Here is a 22147-nt window from a genome sequence, read left to right on the forward strand (position 1 = left end):
CTCCAGCGCTGCTCAGCTTCACTCCTTGCCCCAAACCCCTTTTGGGGAGTGGAGGTCCCCAAATGCCATGTGGACACTGGAGCTGCCTGGCAGCCCCTTTGTGAAGGCTCTGCCTGGCTGGTGCCCCCAGGAACAAGTTCTGTGGTTACACAAATGAATTCATGGCATTTACAGGAGAAGGAGCCTCAGAGCTTTCGTTTCCTTCTGCAGGTTCTTTCTCTTTTTTACCACTATACTGTCCAATAAAGGAACCATCCTCATTGAACTGACCATTTACACCTTCTCCATAGTCAACTAAACTATCACCCTGAGCTGGCTCTGCGGTGAGTTGGGGGCAGCTCCCCTTGGACCCCCTGGTTCTGGAGGCCCCCACTCTTACCCTGCCCTGGGGCTGCATGGGAAGGATGCCCCAAGCACGACCTGCAAACCCACAGGATAAACCCCTCCCCATTAATTGTGATGCTTATCCATCCCATTCAGTCTCTACATTAAATAAATGTGCCCTGGAGCCCCTTTAATGGTGTCTCCCTGCCAGCCCGGGGGATCCAGCCCTTCCCCTCCCTGCCTGAGGCTCTGCCCCGTGTTCATTATGGATGAGCCTGGAGTAACCCAACTCCACTTTTGCTTCCTACTCCGGCCACCTGATCCTCCAAGCAAAGCTCCAGCCCCACTGGAGTTGTTTTCCCAGACAGATGGAGAGCGGGAGCCACAGCCCTGGGCTCAGCTTCCCTTTCCAGTGCCAGAGCATCAGCCAGCCTTGGGCTCAGCTTCCCTCTCCATCAGCCAGCCCTGGGCTAAGCTTCCCTCTCCTGAGCCAGAGCATGAGACAGCCCTGGGATCACCTTCCCTGTTCATCAGCCATTCCTGCTGCCATCCAACCTTGCGCTTAGCTTCCCTGTCCTGAGCCAGAGCATCAGCCAACCCTGCCCTGGGCTCACCTTCCCTCTCCATCAGCCAGCCCTGGGTTCACCTTCCCTCTCCTGACCCAGAGCATCACCCAGCCCTGCTGCTCCTCAGCTCTGGGCTCACCTTCCCCCTCCAGAGCCAGATCATCAGCCCTGCTTCTCTCCAGCCCTGGGCTCACCTTCCCTATCCAGAACCAGCTCTGCTGCCCCCCAACCCTGGGCTCACCTTCCTTTGCCAGAGCTAGAGCATCAGCCAGCCCTGGGCTCACCTTCCCTGTCCAGAGCACCAGCCAGCTCTGCTGCCCCCCAAACCTGGGCTCATCTTCCCTCTCCTGACCCACACCATCAGCCCTGCTGCCCCCCAGCCCTGGGCTCACCCTCCCTGTCCATCAGCCAGCCCTGGGTTCACCTTCCTTCTCCTGACCCAGCCCTGGGCTCACCCTCCCTCTCCACACCCAGCCCCAGCCATGGATGCTCCACTGCCCCCACAGCAAACCCCACATCTGGATGAGCCATTCCCTGCACATCTGGGCTCTGGAGCAAGGCTGGCTCTGCCAGGGTCTCTGCCGGCCCCAGCACACCCTGCAGAGGAGCTGCAGAGCCGCGGTGTCCCTGCAGGGCCAGCAGGACCCTCTCGGAGCCGGGCAGAGCCGGGCTGGTTATTAATAGCTCATTACGGTGATTGTGCGGCGCTTTCCAGGCTTGCCCGGCCCCTGGGGAGCCAGGGCAATTAAGATCCAGAGCAAGGCCTAGATAGAGGCTCTTCTCCTCATTTAATTTGTTTTTAAAAATAACAAGCTTGCTGCGTGCAGCGCTGGGGACGGAGCCAGCAAAGCCTGGGGCTGAGGGGCTGCAATGGGGGAAGCAGAGCAGAGCAATTTTGGACAATTTGTCAATTTTGTGAGCCCCTGGAGCTTTCCCTGCCTCATTCCCCACTTCGCCACCAGGATTTGTGACCACTGTGCTTGTTTTGTCCCAGGCACCAGCAGCACAGAGGAGCTGCTGCTCTCCAGCCACCCTGGCTTGGGGCTCCCCAGAGAAGCTGTGGTTGCCTTTATATCCCTGAAGTGTCCAAGATCAGGATGAACAGGGCTTGAAGCACCTTGGGATAGTGGAAGGTGTCTCTGCCCGTGGCAAGGGGTGGGATGAGATGGCTTTTAAGGTCCCTTCCATCCCAAACCATTCTGGGATTCCATGCAGGTGGGATTTTGTTCCCTTCAAACAGCTCCTGCTCCTCTGGCACGAGCTTGGCCCTGCCAGCTCCTCCAAGAGCAACTGCTCCTCAGCTGCCATTATTTCTCCCTTTTTGTGAATAAAGACCAAAAAAATCAGCCCAGGTTGCCATTTCCAGGTTCCCCGGCTCAGACATCACATGAGCACAAACACCTCAGTCAGAGCAAGGTCTGGTTTTATCCCTCCCTTGATGTGCAGGATGTAAAATGCTCCTGCTGAGCTCTTCTCTTTCCAGCACCCAACTGCTGCTGCTCCAGGCCTATGGAGGGGGACAGGGGATGCTGCTGCATCTTTCCAGGGATGCAGGGAACCCCAGGAGAGCATGGAGACCCCAAAGCAGGGATGGAGCAATGGAGCAGAATGTGACTGTGGGATGCCCACTGTGAAAACACCAACAGGGCGATAACCCCAGTGCTCTGTCACACAGGGAGCTGCCAGCATCTTGTGCCAGTGCCAGCGTGTCCCAAACATGGCACGAGACAGGAGAGGGCTCCTACAAACACCAGCAGCAGCCAAGTGCTGTTGGGAACACCCCGAGCAGTGCCCAGGCTGGCAGCTGAGTGTCCCCACGCCATCCCTGCTCCCTGGCTGCTGTCCCCAGCCCAGCTCCGTGCCAGGGAAGGCAATGCCAACCCTGCTGGGCACTGCCAGCATCCTCACAGACTCTGTCACTCTGCTCAGCCCCTGCATGGGGTTGGATGGAGTGTCCAAACACCCCTGTGGTGCTTCCCAGCTCACTGAGATTGCTGCTGGAGCCCTCAGTCATACCTTCCAAAAACTCCCTTCCCCCTGTATGATTTTAGGCTGAAATGGCAAAAAATGAGAATCCCTGGGGTCTGCTCCATGCTGAGCTTCACTGGTGACACCAACCCACACTGATGGTGACACCATCCACACCAGGGGCTGCTGGGGATCCCCTGGGGGTGACCTGGCATCGTTCAGAGCTGGCAGGGCCCAGTTTGATGCCCAAATGTGAACTCAGGGAATCCAACTGTATTTTCCAGCTGTTGCTGCAGCTCAGAGCACAGCACAGTTCCCAGGGGCACTGAAATGAGGACCAAATGTGACCTGTGCCACCCTCCAAAAACAAACCAAAAGCTCCTGCAGCTTTATTTTAGCCCTGGCCTTGAGTCTGCAAAGTCAGTGGGTTTGGAGCCACACTGAGCTTGGAAAAACCTCAGAAAAGACATGGGAGGATGGAGGGGATAGGAATGATGGGGAGGAGATTCAGGAGCTTCCCTCAAACCTTCCCTGGCTCCTGGGGTGACACCAGCAGGCTTCTCCCTCTGCACAGGGCAGCAGAAAGATCCTGGTTTATGCTGGGGCATGGAGGGGATTAAATCAGAGCTGAGACAGAAACAGAGAGGCAGAAACTGGAGGGTCAAAGGAGGCCAGGGATGTGCCCAAGCCTCAGCTCTGGTGATCAGGCAATTAGCAAGCCAAGCATGAGAATAAATAATCCAGCTGAAACGGGGAGAGCAGGACGGAGCTGAGGGTAAAAAGGAAGGAAATCAATCACCAGACCTAATGGAGAATTATCCAGGAGAGAGTTATTCCTAATCCTATCAGGGGCTGGCTGGGAAACAAATTCTCCTGGCTCTGAGGCTCTCAGCACGTTTTTCTGGGTCAGGGCTGGGCTGGGCAGGGCTGGAGGAGCAGAGGGAGAAGCAATGGCTGGATGGGCACTGAGGGCACCCAGCAGGGCCCTACAGAGCATCTCCCACCCCACAGGACCTGGGGAACTGTGGGAGCATCGGGGTAGGATGGTTGGGACAGAAGGAGATGAGAGATCTCTGCAGCCAGGTCATGGAATTTGGGGTTTATTGCAAAGGGCCTGGGTGCAGGGCCCTGCTGGGAGCTGCCAGCCACAGCTCAGAGCAGGCCCCAAAGAGGGAGAGAGAGATAAAGAGAGTGGTAAAGAGAGAATGAGAGAGTAAAAGAGAGGATCAGAGGGTGAGGTTCCCGTTACAATACAATAAATCTTCTTCTGGTTGTGGAACTTGGGGTTTATTGCAAAGGGCCTGGGTGCAGGGCCCTGCTGGGAGCTGCCAGGCACAGCTCAGAGCAGGCCCGAGAGGAGAGAGGGGGAGAGAGGATGAGAGGGAAAGAGAATAAGAGGGTAAAAGGGTAAGAGCATAGAAGGATAAGAGAGTAAAACGGGTAAGAAAGTGAGGTTCTCATTACAATACAATGAATTTTCTTCTGTGTTGAATATTCTAATTCTCACTAACCAATCTAGTACAATATACAAATCCCATAGCACTTACATACACCCTAAAGAATCATTATATTACCATTACTGTGTTACATTTTAAACCCTAAAAACTCCTCTTTGGACCCCTTCTGCCAAGCTGGCAGGGTCTGCTCTGACCCTTGGAGCTGTCTGCAAGCAGAGGGTGTTGTTCCATCAGATTACCTTCAGCCAGCCACACCATTGTTGTCCAGTTGTTCAGTAACTGAGGGATCTCAAAGCTTGCTTTCTTTTCAATCTCACTTATAGTTTCTATATTCTCAAAATCTTTTGCCAGACAATCATATTTATAAGGCTTTCCTGTTTCATCTTCCCCAACAGCGAACACCTTGAGAGTCCTCAGGCCACCAGGTGGCCCAGTGGCCATCCCCAACAGCCCTGTGGTGGTGTCACCCTTGTGTCCCTCTCAGGGCTGCTCAGGCAGAGCAGATGTTGCTGGCAAGGCACAGGAATGGAGAGGGGGTGTGGAAGGAGCTGCCTGTGCAGGAGCCAGGGGGTGGCTTGGTCACCACAGAATGTCTCCAAATGTGACTTCAGGGATGGCTGGAGAACATGAAAAGCATGAAAAGCTTCCACAGAAGGCCCTACAGCCCTGTGGTGATGTCACCCTCGTGTCCCTCTCAAGGCTGCTCAGGCAGAGCAGATGTTGCTGGCAAGGCACAGGAGGGGAGTGTGGAAGGAGCTGCCTGTGCAGGAGCCAGGCTGGGTCATCACAGGGTGACTTCAGGGACGGCTGGAGAACATGAAAAGCTTCCAGAGAAGGGAGTTATTTTGGTGAGTGGCAGCTGCTGCCTCTCACGAGGCTCCTCCTGCTCAGCAGCCCCAGGTCTTGGGGGGCCGGAGCAGCTCCCAGGGGATGCAGGACCTGCCCTTCCTTCCCTGGTGTCTCCACAGTGTCTTCCCACCCCAGGATCCCATCCTGAGTCCTCAGCAGCCACAGGACTCTCCACTCCTCTCCCACGTGGGAACTCCCAGCACCGAGGATTCCCTGATGAGCCACGGCACCAAGGAGACGACCCGAAAGGAGCCACTGCTTATTTTTAGAGCCAACCTTATGATTCCCGAGCACGTGGCCCAGGCAACACTGCACAGGCAGCCCCAGATTGGCCACAATCTGCTTTTCTTCTTGACAGACATCATGTCTGAATCTCTATCTCCACAAGATGCTCCCAGGAGAGGAGACATTTAGAGACGACCACGACGTACAACATTTCTGAAAGGTCACTGCCTGCACCAGGCAATGAGGAGCAGCAGCCACTCATCAGCAACAGGGGCTTTAGGGAGGTGTTTAATATTCCATGAGCATCTCTATTTCTCTACCAAAGTGGATAACTCTTCTAAAAGTAGGGGAGGGGGGCAGGGCAGGTGGGTGCTGGGCTCGTTTCCACTCAAGCTGGGTTGACTGAACCACAGTCAGAGCTGCATCTCGACTGCTCCTGGGAAATGGTGGCTGAGAGTGAACCTGACCTGGATCTCAACAGCCTCAGAACCTGCAGGAGCAGAGGCTGAGCTCGACTCCCCCGCTTCAGCTGCATCCCAGAGCACCCAGCTGCCACTGATGCCACCAAGAACCCTGGAGCTGAACTCCATGCAGTGGCTCTGGTCCCTGCACGGACAGCAGGGGCTCATTTTTGGAGGGTTCAAGTGAGAACTTTTAATTTGCAGAAGCTCATTAACATCAGGGGCAGGATAGGGAGGCACTAGGAGGCAACTGCAGGGTGACAGCCCATGGTGCAGGACTTCCTAGTGTTGTCCCATCCCAGTCTGTCACCAGGACTGGGTGCTGGCCACAGCCCCATGGTGTCCTTGTCCCTGAGCACTGACCCAGCCAGAAGCAAGGTGACAGCCCAGGAGACTCCCACTGCAAACCCAGCCCATTACAGCTGGGCTTTGCCAAGGTCCCCATCCAAGCCCAAAGGTGCCCATCCAAACCAACCTTGGCCAAGACTTGCCCAGTCTCAGGTTTGTCCCCAGCCTGGGAGTGGGATCAAGGAACCCAAAGCCCTGGCAAGTGTCCTGGCACCTCAGCTGTAGGGTCCACATGACATTTGTTGCTGCTGGATGTACAAACCAGGACCCCACAAGAGCCCCAGCAGCACAGATGTGACAGCCAGGCACAGCCACAGGCACAGAAAAGCTCCTGGCAAGGGCTCCTGCCCCCACAGAGACACAAATACAGAGCATTAAACGAGAGAGGGGAATTTGTTCCTTCCTCTGCAGCTGCCTCCTCCTCCTGCCTCCCTCCTGAGCTCATCCCTCACCTTCTGCACCAAAACACAGCCTGGGAGCAAACTGAGAGCACCCAGGGCAGCATGGCTGAGGCCACACGGGAGGGGACAGAGGGAATGACCAGGCAGGACAGGCAGGACATCCCCAGGGTGTGCTGGGGACACCTCTGGGGGTGTCCCATCCTTCTGGGGGGGACAAATCACCCACAGGGGCTCTGAGCAGCAGGGAGGACGTGAGACCTCATCACAGGAAGGGACCCTGTGCCTTCACTGCTCCAAGCCAGGCAGCTCCAGCCCTGCAGCTGGGTGACAAAGGAGGTGCTGGGGCAGGAGGATGAATAAGGGAACAGGAAAGCAGAGGCTGTAATTAGGCACCTTTCAGAGCGCTGATGGATGACGATGATGATGATGACGCTGCTCGGGGGCGTGCAGAGCGCTGGGATGATGACGTGCAGCCACCCCCAGTGCCAGCAATGGTCCCAGTCTGCCCAGAGGTGCCCAGCAGAGCCCTGCCCTGCTCCTGGGCAGTGATTGCAGTGCCCAGCAGAGCCCTGCCCTGATGCTGGACAGTGATTTCCCAATGATTTTAGTGCCAAGAGAGCCCTGCCCTGATGCTGGACAGAGATTTCCTGGTGATTTCAGTCCCAGCTGCCTCCCATGGGCTTTGCTCCAGCACATGAACTCATTTGTCCAACCCAGCCATGCCAGCCCTCGTTAGATCAGCTCCCCTCGTTAGATCAGCTCCTTCATTAAGCTCAGCACTTCGTAGGGCTGGCCTGAGCCCCTGGGGAAGCTGGCACATAAATCACACCCTGATTGCTGTCACTGACTGCCAGTGCTGGATCTCTGATGGCAAAATCTCCTCCTAATCCCTCACCTGAGCTGTAGTGACACTGTTCAGGGCAGTCCCCTCTCTGAGCTCCTGGATAAAACAAAGGCTCTTTGCAGCCTTGACCCACAGGGAGGACCCTGCTCACGAGGGCTCAGCCCCATTGTCACAGACATCTTTTATGAAAAATCCTTTCCTTAGGATTTTTCCTCCTGAGAAGCTGGGAGGCCTCAGGAACAAAATGTAAACAATGGTTATCTGCTGCTGTGGAATGCAACAGGTGGATCTTTGATTAGTCCATGTTGGTTGTGTCTAATTAATGGCCAATCACAGTCAGCTGGCTCAGTCAGAGAGCTGAGCCACAAACCTTTGTTTTCATTCTTTGCTATTCTATTCTTAGCTAGCCTTCTGATGAAACCTTTTCTTCTATTCTTTTAGTATAGTTTTAATGTAATATATATCATAACATAATAAATCAGCCTTCTGAAACATGGAGTCAGATCCTCATCTCTTCCCTCATCCTCAGACCCCTGTGAATGCTGTCACACCCCATGGGAGCCTTCATCCACGGCAGGGGTGCCCAGCAAGGCCAGCTGCCCTCTGGAGAGGGAGCCCTGGCTGCTCTGCACCTCAGCAGGGGGATCCATCACTCCAGACGCTTTAATCCCACTGGACTGCTGGACATGTGGGCAGAGGAGCAGACTGACAGGCCAGACTGACGGACAGCTGCAGGGACAGGCAGCTGTGGCTGGAGAGCAGCCTGGTCCCAGCAGGGCTGCTCAGCTCTGCAGAACCCAGCTCGGAGCCCTGTGGGGACAGGGGGGAAAGGGGCAGAGGTGGAGCCCCCAATTTGCTGGAAACCCTGCTGGGAGTGGGAATTCCAGCCAGGAGCAGCACGGAGTGACAGATTTCCCTCCCCCTCCCAGCTCTGCTCAGCATCACTCCAGGGCTGAGAGCATTTGTTAAGATCTGTCTGCAGCTGCTGCTTCACTGGAGATTTTATTGCCATCCCAATTATGATCATGGGAGCAGGGAGAGCAAAATGCCACGACAGGGGTGAAACAGTTCCTGAAATCCCAACCCATGGCAGGGGTGGAAAGGTCTCCAAGGGCCCCTGACATCCCAACCCATGCCAAGGATGAAACATCTGAAATCTCAACCCATGACAGGGGGGAAACAAGACCTGACATCCCAATCCATGACAGGGGTGAAACAGCTCCTGACATCCCAACACATGACAGGGGTGAAACAGCTCCTGACATCCCAATCCATGACAGGGGTGAAACAGTCCCTGATATCCCAAACCATGATAGGGGTGAAACAGCTCCTACCCATGTCAGGGGTGAAACAGCTCCTACCCATGTCAGGGGTGAAACAGCTCCTGAAATCCCAACCCAGCCCTGTCACATGAGGTGGGAGCAGGACTAATCCCCGGGATCATCCCAGAGAGGGGAGGGGACAGGGAGATTCACCCCAGATCCCAGAGGGGCCCAGCAGAGCCTGGGGGGGTTCAGCTGTGCCACCCCCAAACCCCCCCGGGCTGGAGGGTGACACTGATGTGGCAGTGGTGACATTTGGAGCGAGACACGCTGGCGTCAGTCCCAGATCTGTGGCTGGAGGGCATCAGCTGGGGCAGCAGGAGAGCAGCTCAGCTCCTTCCATGTGCAGCCACAAGAGGATCCCAAAAACCAGAAATCTCCATGGGGGAAGGGAAAGGGGACAATGGGTCTGTGTGGCTTCAGTCCCTGTCTGGCATCTGGACAGCAGAGCAGGGGCAAAGCCTGCAGAGCTCCTCTCTGAGCTGATGAACTCCCAAACCCCAGGAACTCCATCCAAACCCCAAACCACTGCTGCACATGGATCCTGGCATGGCCAAGGCTGAGGGTCCCACAGTGACCATTGCTGTCTGCCACCAACCCTGACCTCAGCACCTCAGAGATTCACACCACAGCTCTGCCTGAGCTTCTTCTGGCTCATTTTGGGGTGGTGAAAACAGGCTGGACATCTCCCAGCTGCTCCATGTCCAGCTGAATGCTCCTGCTGCATGAGGAGCTGGGGACTGTCGCAGACATCTTTTATGAAAAATCCTTTCCTTAGGATGTTTCCTCCTGAGAAGCTGAGAGGCCTCAGGAACAAAATGTAAACAATGATTATCTGCTACTGTGGAATGCAACAGGTGGGTCTGTGATTGGTGTTGTGTGGTTGTTTCTAATTAATGGCCAATCACAGTCAGCTGGCTTGGACTCTCTGTCCAGGACAGAAGCTTTGTTATCATTCTTTCTGATTTTTTTCTATTCTTAGCCAGCCTTCTGATGAAACCTTTTCTTCTATTCTTTTAGTATAGTTTTAATGTAATATATATAATAAAATAATAAATCAAGCCTTCTGAAACATGGAGTCAGATCCCCATCCCTGTGAACACCGTCACAGGGGACAAGGAGGGAGCTAATGCCACCAAGCAAGGGTGGCCACGAGGTCAAAATGAGCTGGATTTTGGGTGTCCCAGTGCACAACCCCCAGTCTGGGGCCCAGGGAGTTCTCACCGTTCTGCAGGTGCAGGGCTGCTCCGACATGGGGCTCTGCTGAGGCATTGGAGCCTGGGGACGTTCACATGGTGAAGGGTCCAGCACAGCCAGCCTGGGCTCCTCTGCACAGAAAGCACAAGGAGAGCACTGTCAGTCACCTTCCCCCGTGTCTGCCACAGAAATCCCAAATAAACTCCTCCAAAGGCCAGGGATGGGGCACCCAGAGAGGGGGAGCATCCTCAGAGCTGCTCCAGCCACGTGTGACCTGACCATTGCAGCTTGCCTGGTTTTATCTGTAAATATATAAAGATTACATAGTATATTTTTTATAAAATATTATAAATATTTTATAGTACATTTTATAGAAAATATTATATATTTATAACAGTCTATAATATATTCACCATATATGGTGAATATATTATAGACTATTATAAATATATAATATTATAGATGATAGACTATAATATATAATGCTATATACTATAGATTATATCCACCATATAAAATAAGTATTATATAATATAATATAATATAATAAATATATATATATATAATATAATATAATATATATTATATTATATAATATAATATAATTAATATAATATAATATATATATATAATATATATTCACATATAATATAAAATATAATAATATTAATTATTAATGTTAAAGATATAATTTGTATATTTTATAATACATATATTATAATATATAAATGCTGTATATTTCTAATTCATATAATTAGAAATATACAATATTTATATATTATAAAAAGATTATAAATAAATAAAAATATATAAAATATTAAAAACATATTTATAATTTTATAAATATAAAATTATATCACACTTTGTGCCCTGAAGGATCCTCTCCCCACCAGGAGAGCGTCCCAGCCCAGCCCTGCCTGGGCAGCTCCGGGTGGAGCATGGAAGACCCAGCACTGCCCTTGGGGAATCTGCAGGAGGGCACTGAACCCACCCAGGGGGTGCCCACAGCCCAGGAGGCCCCGAATCTGGGGAGATTTCACCCAAACGCGGCAGCAGGAGTGCCACTGGCCCGACCCCGAGCCCCGTGTCCCCCCCTGGGCATTTTTGGGGACTTGGGGGTGTCGGGAGATGCTCCCAGCACCGATGCAGCAGATGCTGAACAAATGACTCGCTGTGGTTTTACCGAATTGCTTTGAGCTCTCTGGATGAAGTTTAATTTGCCTGTTGCAAAGGGAGAGGGAATTTAAATAGCTCCTTTTGTGTGGAAATCCTGCTTAACAGCCCTCAAATGTCCCCGGCTCGGGTCTCTCAGCACACCCACGCTGCTGCTGCAGCTCAGCAGCTGCTCTGAGCCTGCTGCAGACCTCACTCAGCTCGGGGAGGTGGTTTGGGTGGGCAGCAGCAGCCAGGGGGTTAATTCCTGATGGGAGAGGCTTGGGGAGCCTTTGGCAAAGGAGCTTTCCAGGGCAGGGATTTGCTGGGGAATGACAGGGGAATGAGGAGCCGGCTCTGGGGGCACAGAGATCACCCCTAGGGGCAGAGGGGTGACACCCCTGGGACAGGGATCACACCCCTGGGGCACAGGGATCACACCTGGGGACACAGGGATCACAGCCATGGCACAGGGATCACACCCTGGCACAGGGATCACACCTGGGGACACAGGGATCACACCCCTGGCACAGGGATCACACCCATGGCACAGGGATCACACCTGGGGACACAGGGATCACACCCCTGGGGACACAGGGATCACAGCCCTGAGGGCACAGAGATCACACCTGGGGACACAGGGATCACACCCTGGCACAGGGATCACACCTGGGCACAGGGATCACACCTGGGACACAGGGATCACACCCTGGACACAGGGATCACACCTAGGACACAGGGATCACACCTGGCACAGGGATCCACTGGGGACACAGGGATCACACCCATAGGCACAGGGATCACACCTGGCACAGGGATCACACTGGGGACAGGATCACACCATAGGGACACAGGGATCACAGCCCTGGGCACAGGGATCACACCTGGCACAGGGATCACACCCATGGCACAGGGATCACACCCTGGCACAGGGATCACAGCCCTGGGGCACAGGGATCACACCTGGGGACACAGGGATCACACCCTGGCACAGGGATCACACCTGGGGACACAGGGATCACACCCATGGCACAGGGATCACACCCCTGGCACAGGGATCACAGCCCTGGGGCACAGGGATCACACCCTGGGACACAGGGATCACACCCCTGGGGACACAGGGATCACACCCATGGCACAGAGATCACACCTGGCACAGGATCACACCTGGGGACACAGGGATCACACCCTGGGACACAGGGATCACACCTGGCACAGGGATCACACCTGGGGACACAGGATCACACCTGGGACACAGGGATCACACCAGGCACAGGATCACACCTGGGGACACAGGGATCACAGCCCTGGGGACACAGGGATCACACCCATGGCACAGAGATCACACCTGGGGACACAGGGATCACACCCCTGAGGACACAGGGATCACACCCTGGCACAGGGATCACACCCTGGGGACACAGGGATCACACCCCTGGCACAGAGATCACACCTGGGGACACAGGGATCACACCCTGGCACAGGGATCACACCCTGGCACAGGGATCACACCTGGGGACACAGGGGTCACACCCTGGCACAGGGATCACACTCTGGCACAGGGATCATACCTTTGGAGTGTGTTCCCCTTTATTGGGGAGTGTCCCTGACTGATTTCCACGCAGTTCCAAATGACAACATTTGTTCCAGAACATGAGTTTCAAATCCCACGTGGGATTCGCATCCCTGCCACCCAGGGAGGGACTGGCTGGGGTGAAGGGCTCAGAGGATCCCACTGACACTGGGACGTTCTGGGAGCTGGGAATGGGGGTTCCTGCCGTTCCAGGGGGAATTCTGGGTCCCTCAGGACAAAAGGGACAGCTCAGGGCTGGCAGCAGGATGGAGAAACCCAGGATCTCAGCAGGCTGGAAAAGCCCAGGATCCGAGCAGGGTGGAAAAGCCCAGAAATACAGCAGGATGGACAAGCCCAGGATCCCAGCAGGATGAACAAGCCCAGGATCACAGCAGGCTGGAAAACCCCAGAAATACAGCATGATGGAGAAATCCAGGATTCCAGGAAGATCCCATCCTCTCAGGAATGTGCCCTGCAGCACAGGGAGCTGCAGCACACAGTGTGGGAGTGACTCCAACCCAGCATCTGAAATAACAGCAAGAATGACCCAAACCAAGCCCTGAGATGCAGAAATGAGCCAGAAACACCTGAACCTGCCCTCAGCACCTGCAGGGGGAGAATGTGACACCTCCAGCAGCTACAGCTGGTGCAATTCCATGAGGAATGTGCCTCCAGGGGATGCAGTGTGTGTGCTTTGAGGGACTGATGCCCACAGATCTGCTGTGGATCCCTGGAGCTGCTCCAGTCCTGGGAGATGGGATAACTGGGAGGGAAGTGGGTTTGGTTCTCTTTTCTTCTCTTTTGGGACACAAACTCAAAATCCTCAGAACCAGCACCACCCAAGGGTAAATCCCAACCACACCAGCCCAGCTGCTGCTCCCCATGGCCATGGAAAAGGTAAAATTTCAATCCAATTCCAGCAGGCTGGACACAACCATGTATTTACTGCAGAAGGCAAAGTGCAGTCAGGCCAAACGTGCTCAGCTCTTGGCCCTGAGCAGCCTCCTCTGCCTTCCCTGAAAGGTTTTTTCACTCCCATCCTGCCTGAGCATGGGGAATGTGGAATTTAAGCTCACTTAGAGACCACCTGAGCTTGGTTTTGTCAGGTGAGTCCCTCATTCCCAGCCCTGGGAATGAGCTGATGCTCTTGGCATTTGTTTTTGGCAGCTCCCAGGTCACGTAGCAACCTCTGTCTCAGGTTACCTCCGGGGGTTTTGTCTGCAAATACATTTTAATCCTTGTGAAACGGGACCCACCAGCACGTGGGTGAAGTGCCTAAACCTCCTTCAGTCCCACGTGGTGACACCAGCACAGCCCCCTGGCCCTCTGTATGTTTGTGCCACCAGGGTTGTTGTCACCTTCTGCTCCTGTGCTTGGTGGTTTTTTACCCAAAACTTGGATTTTTTAACCTCTTTTCTGAGATACTTAATGGAGGAGCCAGGAGAGGATTCTCCTCTCCCTGGGTACCACACAGGACCTGCTTCTCCATCAAGGAGCTTCCAGTTCTGCACAGGGCATCCTCCTGAAAAAAGAAATTCAGTAGCAAATCCCAAAGCCAAGCAGCACCCAGATGTCCTGGAAATCAGCAGACAGCCAGAGAACCAGACCAAGGTGCCCAAGTTGGGCTCTTCCAAGGCAGGAGCATCCATTGGGATGTGCACAGCAACTGTTCCAGGCATCACAGCAGATCTGGCTCATCTCAGAGCACTGCAGAAAGGGCCTGGGGGTCCTGGTCAGTGCAAGTTGGATCTGAGTCCCTGCTGGGTCCTGGCAGCCCCAAGAGCCACCCTGTGCTGGGGGCACCAGGCCCAGGGAGGGATTGTCCCACTCTGCTCTGCCCTGGGGCAGCCTCAGCTCCAGTGCTGGGGGCACTTTGGGCACCACGGGATCAGAAGGACCCAGAGCTGTTGGAGAGTGCCCAGAGGAGGGACACGGAGCTGGGGAAGGGCTGAGGAGCAGCTGAGGGCACTTGGCTGGTTCAGCTGCAGCCCAGGAGACTGAGGGGAGGCTCCTCGGGGGCTGCAGCTCCTCCCCAGGGCAGGCACAGGGGCAGGGGCTGAGCTCTGCTCTGGCACAGGGACAGGAGCCCAGCAAGGGCTGCAGCTGTGCCAGGCCTTGGCATGGAGCTCAGGGCAAGGTTCTGCCCCCCGAGGCTGCTGGGCACTGCCCAGGCTGCCCAGGGAATGGTGCCAAGGCTGCCAGAGCTGCAGGAGTGTTTGAACACAGAATTCCCAGAATCACTGGGTTGGAAGAGACCTCCAAGATCATCGAGTCCAACCCAGCCCCAACCCCTCAACTGAACCCTGGCACCCAGTGCCACATCCAGGAGCTCTCAGGGGTGCTCAGGCTGGGGTTGTTGGGGTGGCTGGGCAGGGACAGGGCTGGACTGATGATCCCTGAGGGATCCAGCTCAGGATCTTTTGGGATTTGACCATTCCATGGATGCCAGGACACCTGAGAGTGCCCCAGTGTCACACAGCCCTGGTATCCAGGAGCAGTAAGCCAGAGACTTTTGCTCATTAGTGTAATTAATGTCAGATTGTCCAGCCAGCTGAGCTTCCAGCTGACCTTTAGTTACTGAAATATCAACAACAAAAATGACACATTACCATGGGGAGGTGTCACAGGCTGCTCATTTGAAATCCTCTCTCAGTGACAGCCCCCCAAAGAGTTTCTTTCTGCAAAAGTAAATGGGAAAATTTGGAAAATGCTCAAGGAAGGAGGAAGAATTGAGCTCAACAGCAGCACAACAGGGACACAGCAACTCCCAGCTTTGGGGGCACAGCCAGAAATGATCCCAGGGAGAGAAATGGAGGGAGAAATGAGGCATAGCTGTTAAAAATGAAACAGAGGGAAAAAAAGATTTGTTTCTTAGGAGTCTTGGGAAAGCCACTGAGGTGGAGAGAGCTGAGCCAGGACTGAGGCTGCAGGGACAGGTCCCCAGGCCATGGAGTGATCCCTGTATGAGGACAGCTCTGCCCAGCATGAACTCAGGGGCAGCCACAGCCTGAGCCAGAGAGACCCTCAGGGCATGGAAAGAAACCCCAAAAACCCCACAGCTCTGTCTGATGATGGATGAGCCTGACCCAACAGATCACAGCCCCAATTGTCACTGCAACAGCAACAGCCTGCACCTGGGTTTCAAGAGGTTTCCAGATGCTGCAGGCTGAGCAGGGCAGGGGAAGGCAGTGGTGCCAAACTGCTTTGCCACAAGGCTGGTGCTTGATGTAAAAGTGACCCTGAAGGGAAGAGGTAAGACCCTGGAATTGGTTTTCCCTCAGGAAATGATGCCTCAGGTTTGAGATTTTCTATTTTTCACATTTTGTGCTGCTTTAGTGTGTGGGTCTGAGCTTCACATTCGGGGATGGTGAGCTCTGTGCACAGAGCAGGGAGACAAAACAATTCCTGCTCCACCTGGGGACCAAGGACAAATGATCCAAATCTCAGGCCCAAGAGCACAAACACTGTGGGCTGGAGAGAGAAAAACAAGAAGGATGGGACTTCATAAGTTAAAGCTATAATTAGACAATTAACTCCAATATGCAAATGGAGCAGAACTTGTAACAGTGAGAGACCCCGTGACCAGGTGTCCATTTTTATGACCATTTTGGTTCATTTTAGGTGCAGCCCTGGCTGGGCTGGAGAGTCCAACCTCCACAACAACTCCAGAATAACAACGTGGGCTGAAGAGAGAAAAACAAGCAGGATGGGACTGCATGGGCTGGGGCTGGAATTGGACAATGAACTCCAATATGCAAATGGAACAGAACTGATCAAAGTGAGAGACCCTGTGACCAGGTGTCCATTTTTATGACCATTTTGGTTCATTTTGGGTGCAGTCCTGGCTGGGCTGGAGGGTCCAACCTCCACAATGACTCCTGGAATGACTTCCAGAGCACTGGGCATGGCTGGCAGGGATGTTGGCATCACCCACTGCCCTTCCCTGGAGCAGCCCAAGGCTCCCACTCCTCATCAGGCCCTGCAATAAGGACTAATGAAGGCAGAATGATTTCCTCACCACTCCATTAGTCACACTTGGTTAATATTCCTGCTTATGGAAAAAGGTCACAGTTTCTCTCTCATTTATGTCACTCCACCTTCCATTTGCAGTTGCAGGGTTCTACTCCTTTCCCATCCCTAATTAGTGCTCAATTACAGGGGCCCTGCCCCAGCTCCCCACCAGGCACAAGTCCTGGGCCACGCTGCCTCTCCTGGGTCTCCCTGTGGAAAACTGACCCAAGAAAAGCCCCTTTTTCCTCTGGCAGCACAGAGGGAACCAGATGGACTTTCCTTCAAATGAGATTTAAATGGAAAAACACAAAATAGCTCCTTGTGCCAACACTGAAGGGTTGGTGTCCAGCTGTCCCGAGCACGGGGAAGGTCAGCCCGGGTGACCCTCTGGAAAAAGAGGCCAAAAGCATCAAACACCCTCATGGATTGCTCCTCTGGCTGCACCACTGAGAAGGGGCTGGAAATGATTCCTTCAACTCTTCTGATGCCTTGTGAAGGCTGAGCTAGAACAGAGATTACACAGAGTTACAGAATAAAGCAGGGATTTATTAAAAGGCTTCAATGGATCCACCTTGAGCAGCACAAGAGCCCAGCCAGGGCTACACCCAGATGAACCAAAATGGTCACAAAATGGACACCTGATCACAGGGTCTGTCACTTTTATCAATTCTGCTCCATTTCCATATTGCAGTTAATTGTCCAATTCCAGCCCCAGCCCATGCAGTCCCATCCTGCTTGTTTTTCTCTCACACAGCTGAAGGTGATCCCCTTTTGATGGAACAACACCCTCTTCTTGCAGACAGCTCCAAGGGTCAGAGCAGACCCTGCCAGCTTGGCAGAAGAGGCCCAAAGAGGAGTTTTTAGGGTTTAAAATTTAACACAATATGGTAATGTAGTGATTCTTATAGGCTGTATGGAAATGCTATAGGATTTGTATCTTGTACTAGATTGGTTAGTGAGAATCAGAATATTCAACACAGAAGATTATTTATTGTATTGTAACGAGAACTTTACCCTCTTACTTTTCTATTCTCTTACCCCTTTTACTCTCTTATGCTTTTACTCTCTTACCCTCTCATCCTCTCTATCCCTCTCTCCTCTCAGGCCTGCTCTGAGCTGTGGCTGCAGCTCCCAGCAGGGCCCTGCACCCAGGCCCTCTGCAATAAACCCCAAATTCCTGACCTGCCTGCAGAGATCTCCTGTCTCTGTCCATCCCTACCATGCTACCCTCCCCCTGTTGCTCCTACAGGCAGATGCTTGCAGCCCTCTGGAGGGATGTAATGTTATTCTCTATGAGTTGAACCCTTCTGAAATTGCCTGATGATACTCTGTGTATCATGGCTGTCCCAACTGTGACACTTCAGCACCTCCCTGGCAGGAGCAGGACTGTCCCCAGCACCCCAAAGTCCCCCCAGTTCCCACTCAACTCTGTGAACATCCTGTGCCATGACAGGGAGAGCACTCAGGCTCAAACACACCCAGGGAGGCACAATATTTGGTTTAAATTTTTCCTCAATTCCCTTCCCACTGAATATTTTCTCTTCTCCATTCCAAGAACTTCCTTTATTCCTCCCTGTCTCCCTCTAGCAACAGTATCTGGGAGAAACAATGAATTTTTAATAGGAGGGGGCGGTGGGAAGAGGCAGACCCTGAGGCAAGAAGAGAAAACATTGATCTGTTCAATCACCCCCAGCAGCAGGAAACCACATTTAAGGGAGAGAGAGCCACGTGAGGACCACACAGCAGGGTCCTGGTCCCCCTTTTACCTGAACACAGTGGATGTTGTACAAGTCCCAGCCAGGGTGAATCCTGCTCAGAGGAGCTCTCCACACCCCCCTGGCCATGGCTGATGTGGGGCTGGGGGTGCAGCCCCTTGGAGAGAAGGAGAACCAGGGTTGTTCTTCTGCAGCACCATCCCTGTGAGGGTGGGCAGGCCCTGGCACAGGTGCCCAGAGCAGTGCCCAAGGCCAGGCTGGACAGCATTGGAGCACCCTGGGACAGTGAAGGTGTCTCTGCCATGGCTGGATGGACTTTAAGGTCCCTCCCAACCCAAACCTTGGGGATTCCACAATCCCAAAGCTGAGATGTGCCCACCTCCTGCTCCCCACTCTGCCCTGCAGGGCCAGGGCTCATCCCCATGGAGCTGAGGATGCCCAGCTCCCCTCCCTCGGTGCCTGCCCTGGCTCCCCACCACAGCCTGAGCCTAAATATAGACGCTGGTTCTCTTTTCTTGTAGACACAACCGGTGCTCTGAGTCAAAGTCCTTTCCCATGAACTCACTGTTGCTTAATAAAGCACAAACCCTCGGAGACCTTGATGCTGAGATCTGTCATTTTAATTCCCAGTAACACTTGTTCCTCTCCACTCCACTGTGTGGCCGCTGCTATTTTGGTTGGCACATCGGGAGCTGAACAAGGAGCCCCGGCGCTCCAGATCTGAGCTGGGCAGAGCTGGGACAGCTTTGAAAACCAAACCCTCCTGATGGATGGGGCTGCAAAGCACAGCTGAGCTCGTGGTGGCATGAAAAATTCAGGGGGAGGAAGGCAGGGAGGAAGGGAAGAGGCAGAGGAGGGAGGAGGGCACACTCATGTCGCAGACATCTTTTATGAAAAATCCTTTCCTCAGGATTTTTCCTCCTGAGAAGCTGAGAGGCCTCAGAAACAAAATGTAAACATTGATTATCTGCTGCTATGGAATGCAACAGGTGGATCTGTGATTAGTCCATGTTAAATGTTTGTAATTAATGGCCAATCACAGCCCAGCTGCCTCGGACACAGAGGCGAGCCACAAACCTTTGTTATCATTCTTTGCTATTCTATTCTTAGCCAGCCTTCTGATGAAATCCTTTCTTCTATTCTTTTAGTATAGTTTTAATGTAATATATATAATAAAATAATAAATCAAGCCTTCTGAAACATGGAGTCAGATCCTCATCTCTTCCCTTCTCTGAAAACCCCTGTGAACGCTGTCACACACTCAGAGAGGTGGATCCTGCATTGGGGTGCCCCTGTGGATGCCAAGGCACCACAGCAGCCTGGGGAGCACAGCCCAGACCCTCTGTGCTTTGTTTTTAACCCATCCCTGCTAAAGCTGTTTCTGTTTGCCCAAATTCTCCATCCCGATCTCTGCTGTTTGATTGTTCTGGGATGAATTTGGTGCTGTCCTTGGCTTGCCTGTTTTACATTCCCCTGCTCTCCCACCACCAGGGCCATTTCCCCACTTTGCCCCATCAAATTGCCATTCTCCTGCTCTCCCACCACCAGGGCTGCCATTCCCTCTTTTCCACGTAAAATGGGCAAGCTGAGGACAGCAGCAAATTCAAATTGCCATTCCCCTGTTCTCCCACCACCAGGGCCATTTCCCCACTCTGCCCCTCCTGAGCAGGGACACCTCTGACACCCCACAGACCTGGGGCACCCGTGGGGTTCCAGCTGCAGCCCCAAACACCACGGCTCAAAGGGATCCAAAGGAGAATCCAGCACATTCCATTGCCAGTGGCTGAGCAAAGCTCTGGCCCAGCCTGTCCCACTGCTGCCTCCCTGCTCCCACAAGCCCTGAGCCAATCCTCGTGGCAGCAGCTGCTTTGTGTTTCAAGGTAAACCCTATAAAAACTTCACAAACAGAAAAGTCAGCTGAGGGTGCCCAAATCCATTTCCCTTCCACAGCCACTGAGGCTCTCAGCAGCGTTTCCAAGCATTCTCATGGGATTTATTGCTTTTCATCCCCTCTCACTGATCATTTCTGCCCTCACCTGTTTGTTCTGGGGCTTTTCCAGCATCCCAGAGTGGCCATTTGGGCTCAGGCAGCACCTCCCACCCTCCCTGCAGCACCACGGACCAGAAACAAGGTCCATGGAGCTGCAGGGATTACCTTGCAGCACCCTGCAGGTGCTCCCTCTGCCTGCTCAGACAACCCCACCACTGCTCCACAGCCCCCACAGGCAGCAGGAGTTTGGCTGCTGAGGGTCTGTGCCACCCTCCAAAGCCAGGCTGCACACCCCAACCCCTGCAGCCAGGGAAACTGAGGCACGGCACAGACACAAAAGGGTTTTGGAGCCTCATGGTGAATCAGTGCCACTGGGGTCAAGCCCAGGGATGGCTCCCACCTCCCTTCCCTCAGAGCTGTGCCTGTGGGGACACGGGGAGGTGCTGCTGGTGCCAGGATCCCACCCAGGCTGCCCACACGCACCCCAACCGCTGCAGCCAGGGAAACTGAGGCACGGCACACACACGGAGGGGTTTTGGAGCCTCGTGGCAAATCAGTGCCACTGGGGACAAGCCCCGGGATGGCCTCACTTGGCTCCCACCTCCCTTCCCTCTTGCTGTGCCTTTGGGGGCGTGGGGAGAAGCTGCTGATGCCAGGAGTCCCACCTGGGCTGCCCGCACGCAAAGCCAGGCTCCACTCCCCAACCCCTGCAGCCAGGGAAACTGAGGCACAACACGCACACAGAGGGGTTTGGGAGCCTCGTGGCAAATCAGTGCCACTGGGGACAACCCCAGGGATGGCCTCACTTGGCTCCCACCTCCCTTCCCTCAGAACTGAGCCTTTAGGGAGCTGTTGCTGGTGCCAGGATCCCACCCTGCTGCCCACACGCACCGGCGGCACGGGAATCGCCGCTGCCCACGCCCAGCACACCCAGCCACGTGTGCTTCACATTCCCAGCAGCATTCCCAGGGCTCCCAACACCCCTCTGCCTTTTCCACATCCCCATCCCGGGGATGGGAACACAGCTCCGAGCTGCCGGAGCAGCCCAACTCCTCCTGCCTTATGGCAGCTCCTGCTCCTCACGGAGAGAACAGGAGCCACCTGCTCCATGGTGGGATGCTGAGGGGGGAGAAACAGGAGTGATCTGACAGCCAGGAGTTGGGAAAAATCCATCCCAAACACGTGGATTGAAAGCCTTTAAATGCTGGATTGAAAACCTTTAAATGCTGAGTGCAGCCGGCGCCGACTCCGTCTGTGAGTCCAGGGTTTAATTCGGGCCCAGGAGGGAAAAGCAGGGATTAGGTTTGGGCCTTGGAGCCAGAGATGAGTCCTCTGGTGAGGCAGGATTAGCACAGCTAATAAAAGCAGACATTCCTGAGCTCTCAACACTACAAAATAGGAAAAAAGCCCCTGGCCCTGCTATCTTCAGCCAGGGATCAGCAAAAGCTCAACGCTCAGAAAGGCTGAGCTGAGCAGGAAAGGCTGAACCTGGGAAGAAAGGCAGAGCCTGAGAGGAAAGGCTGAGCCTGGGATATGTCCCAGCCTCAGCATGGATGCCCTGGATGGGTGAAACACAACCCAGCCCCTGTTCCTCCTGTTGTCCTGCTCCCTCCTCCAACAGGGCAGGAAAAAGCAAAATTTGATTCTGTCAGCATCCCCCAGAAAGGCTGAGCCTGGCAGGAAAGGCTGAGCCTGGGATATATCCCAGCTCTGCCCAGCATTAATGCCCTGGATGGGTGAAACA

At 53.9% G+C, this 22147-nt stretch overlaps 1 protein-coding gene across 3 annotated transcripts in view; it reads right to left on the reverse strand.

Moving 5' to 3' along the window:
• Window positions 1-22147, reverse strand: part of LINGO3 (leucine rich repeat and Ig domain containing 3) — a 32717-nt gene that overhangs the window by 6889 nt on the left and 3681 nt on the right. For 2 of the 3 annotated variants that reach the window (XM_064734397.1, XM_064734398.1), the window contains exon 2: window positions 9990-10093. The gene's annotated coding sequence lies outside the window, so the exon portion shown is untranslated. Of the gene's footprint in view, window positions 1-9989; window positions 10094-15296; window positions 15315-22147 lie in introns of those variants that run through there. The other variant, XM_064734399.1, reaches the window with a different exon arrangement.

The sequence above is a fragment of the Zonotrichia leucophrys genome, chromosome 28 (genome assembly GCF_028769735.1).
Source record: "Zonotrichia leucophrys gambelii isolate GWCS_2022_RI chromosome 28, RI_Zleu_2.0, whole genome shotgun sequence".
Taxonomy (NCBI): domain Eukaryota; kingdom Metazoa; phylum Chordata; class Aves; order Passeriformes; family Passerellidae; genus Zonotrichia; species Zonotrichia leucophrys.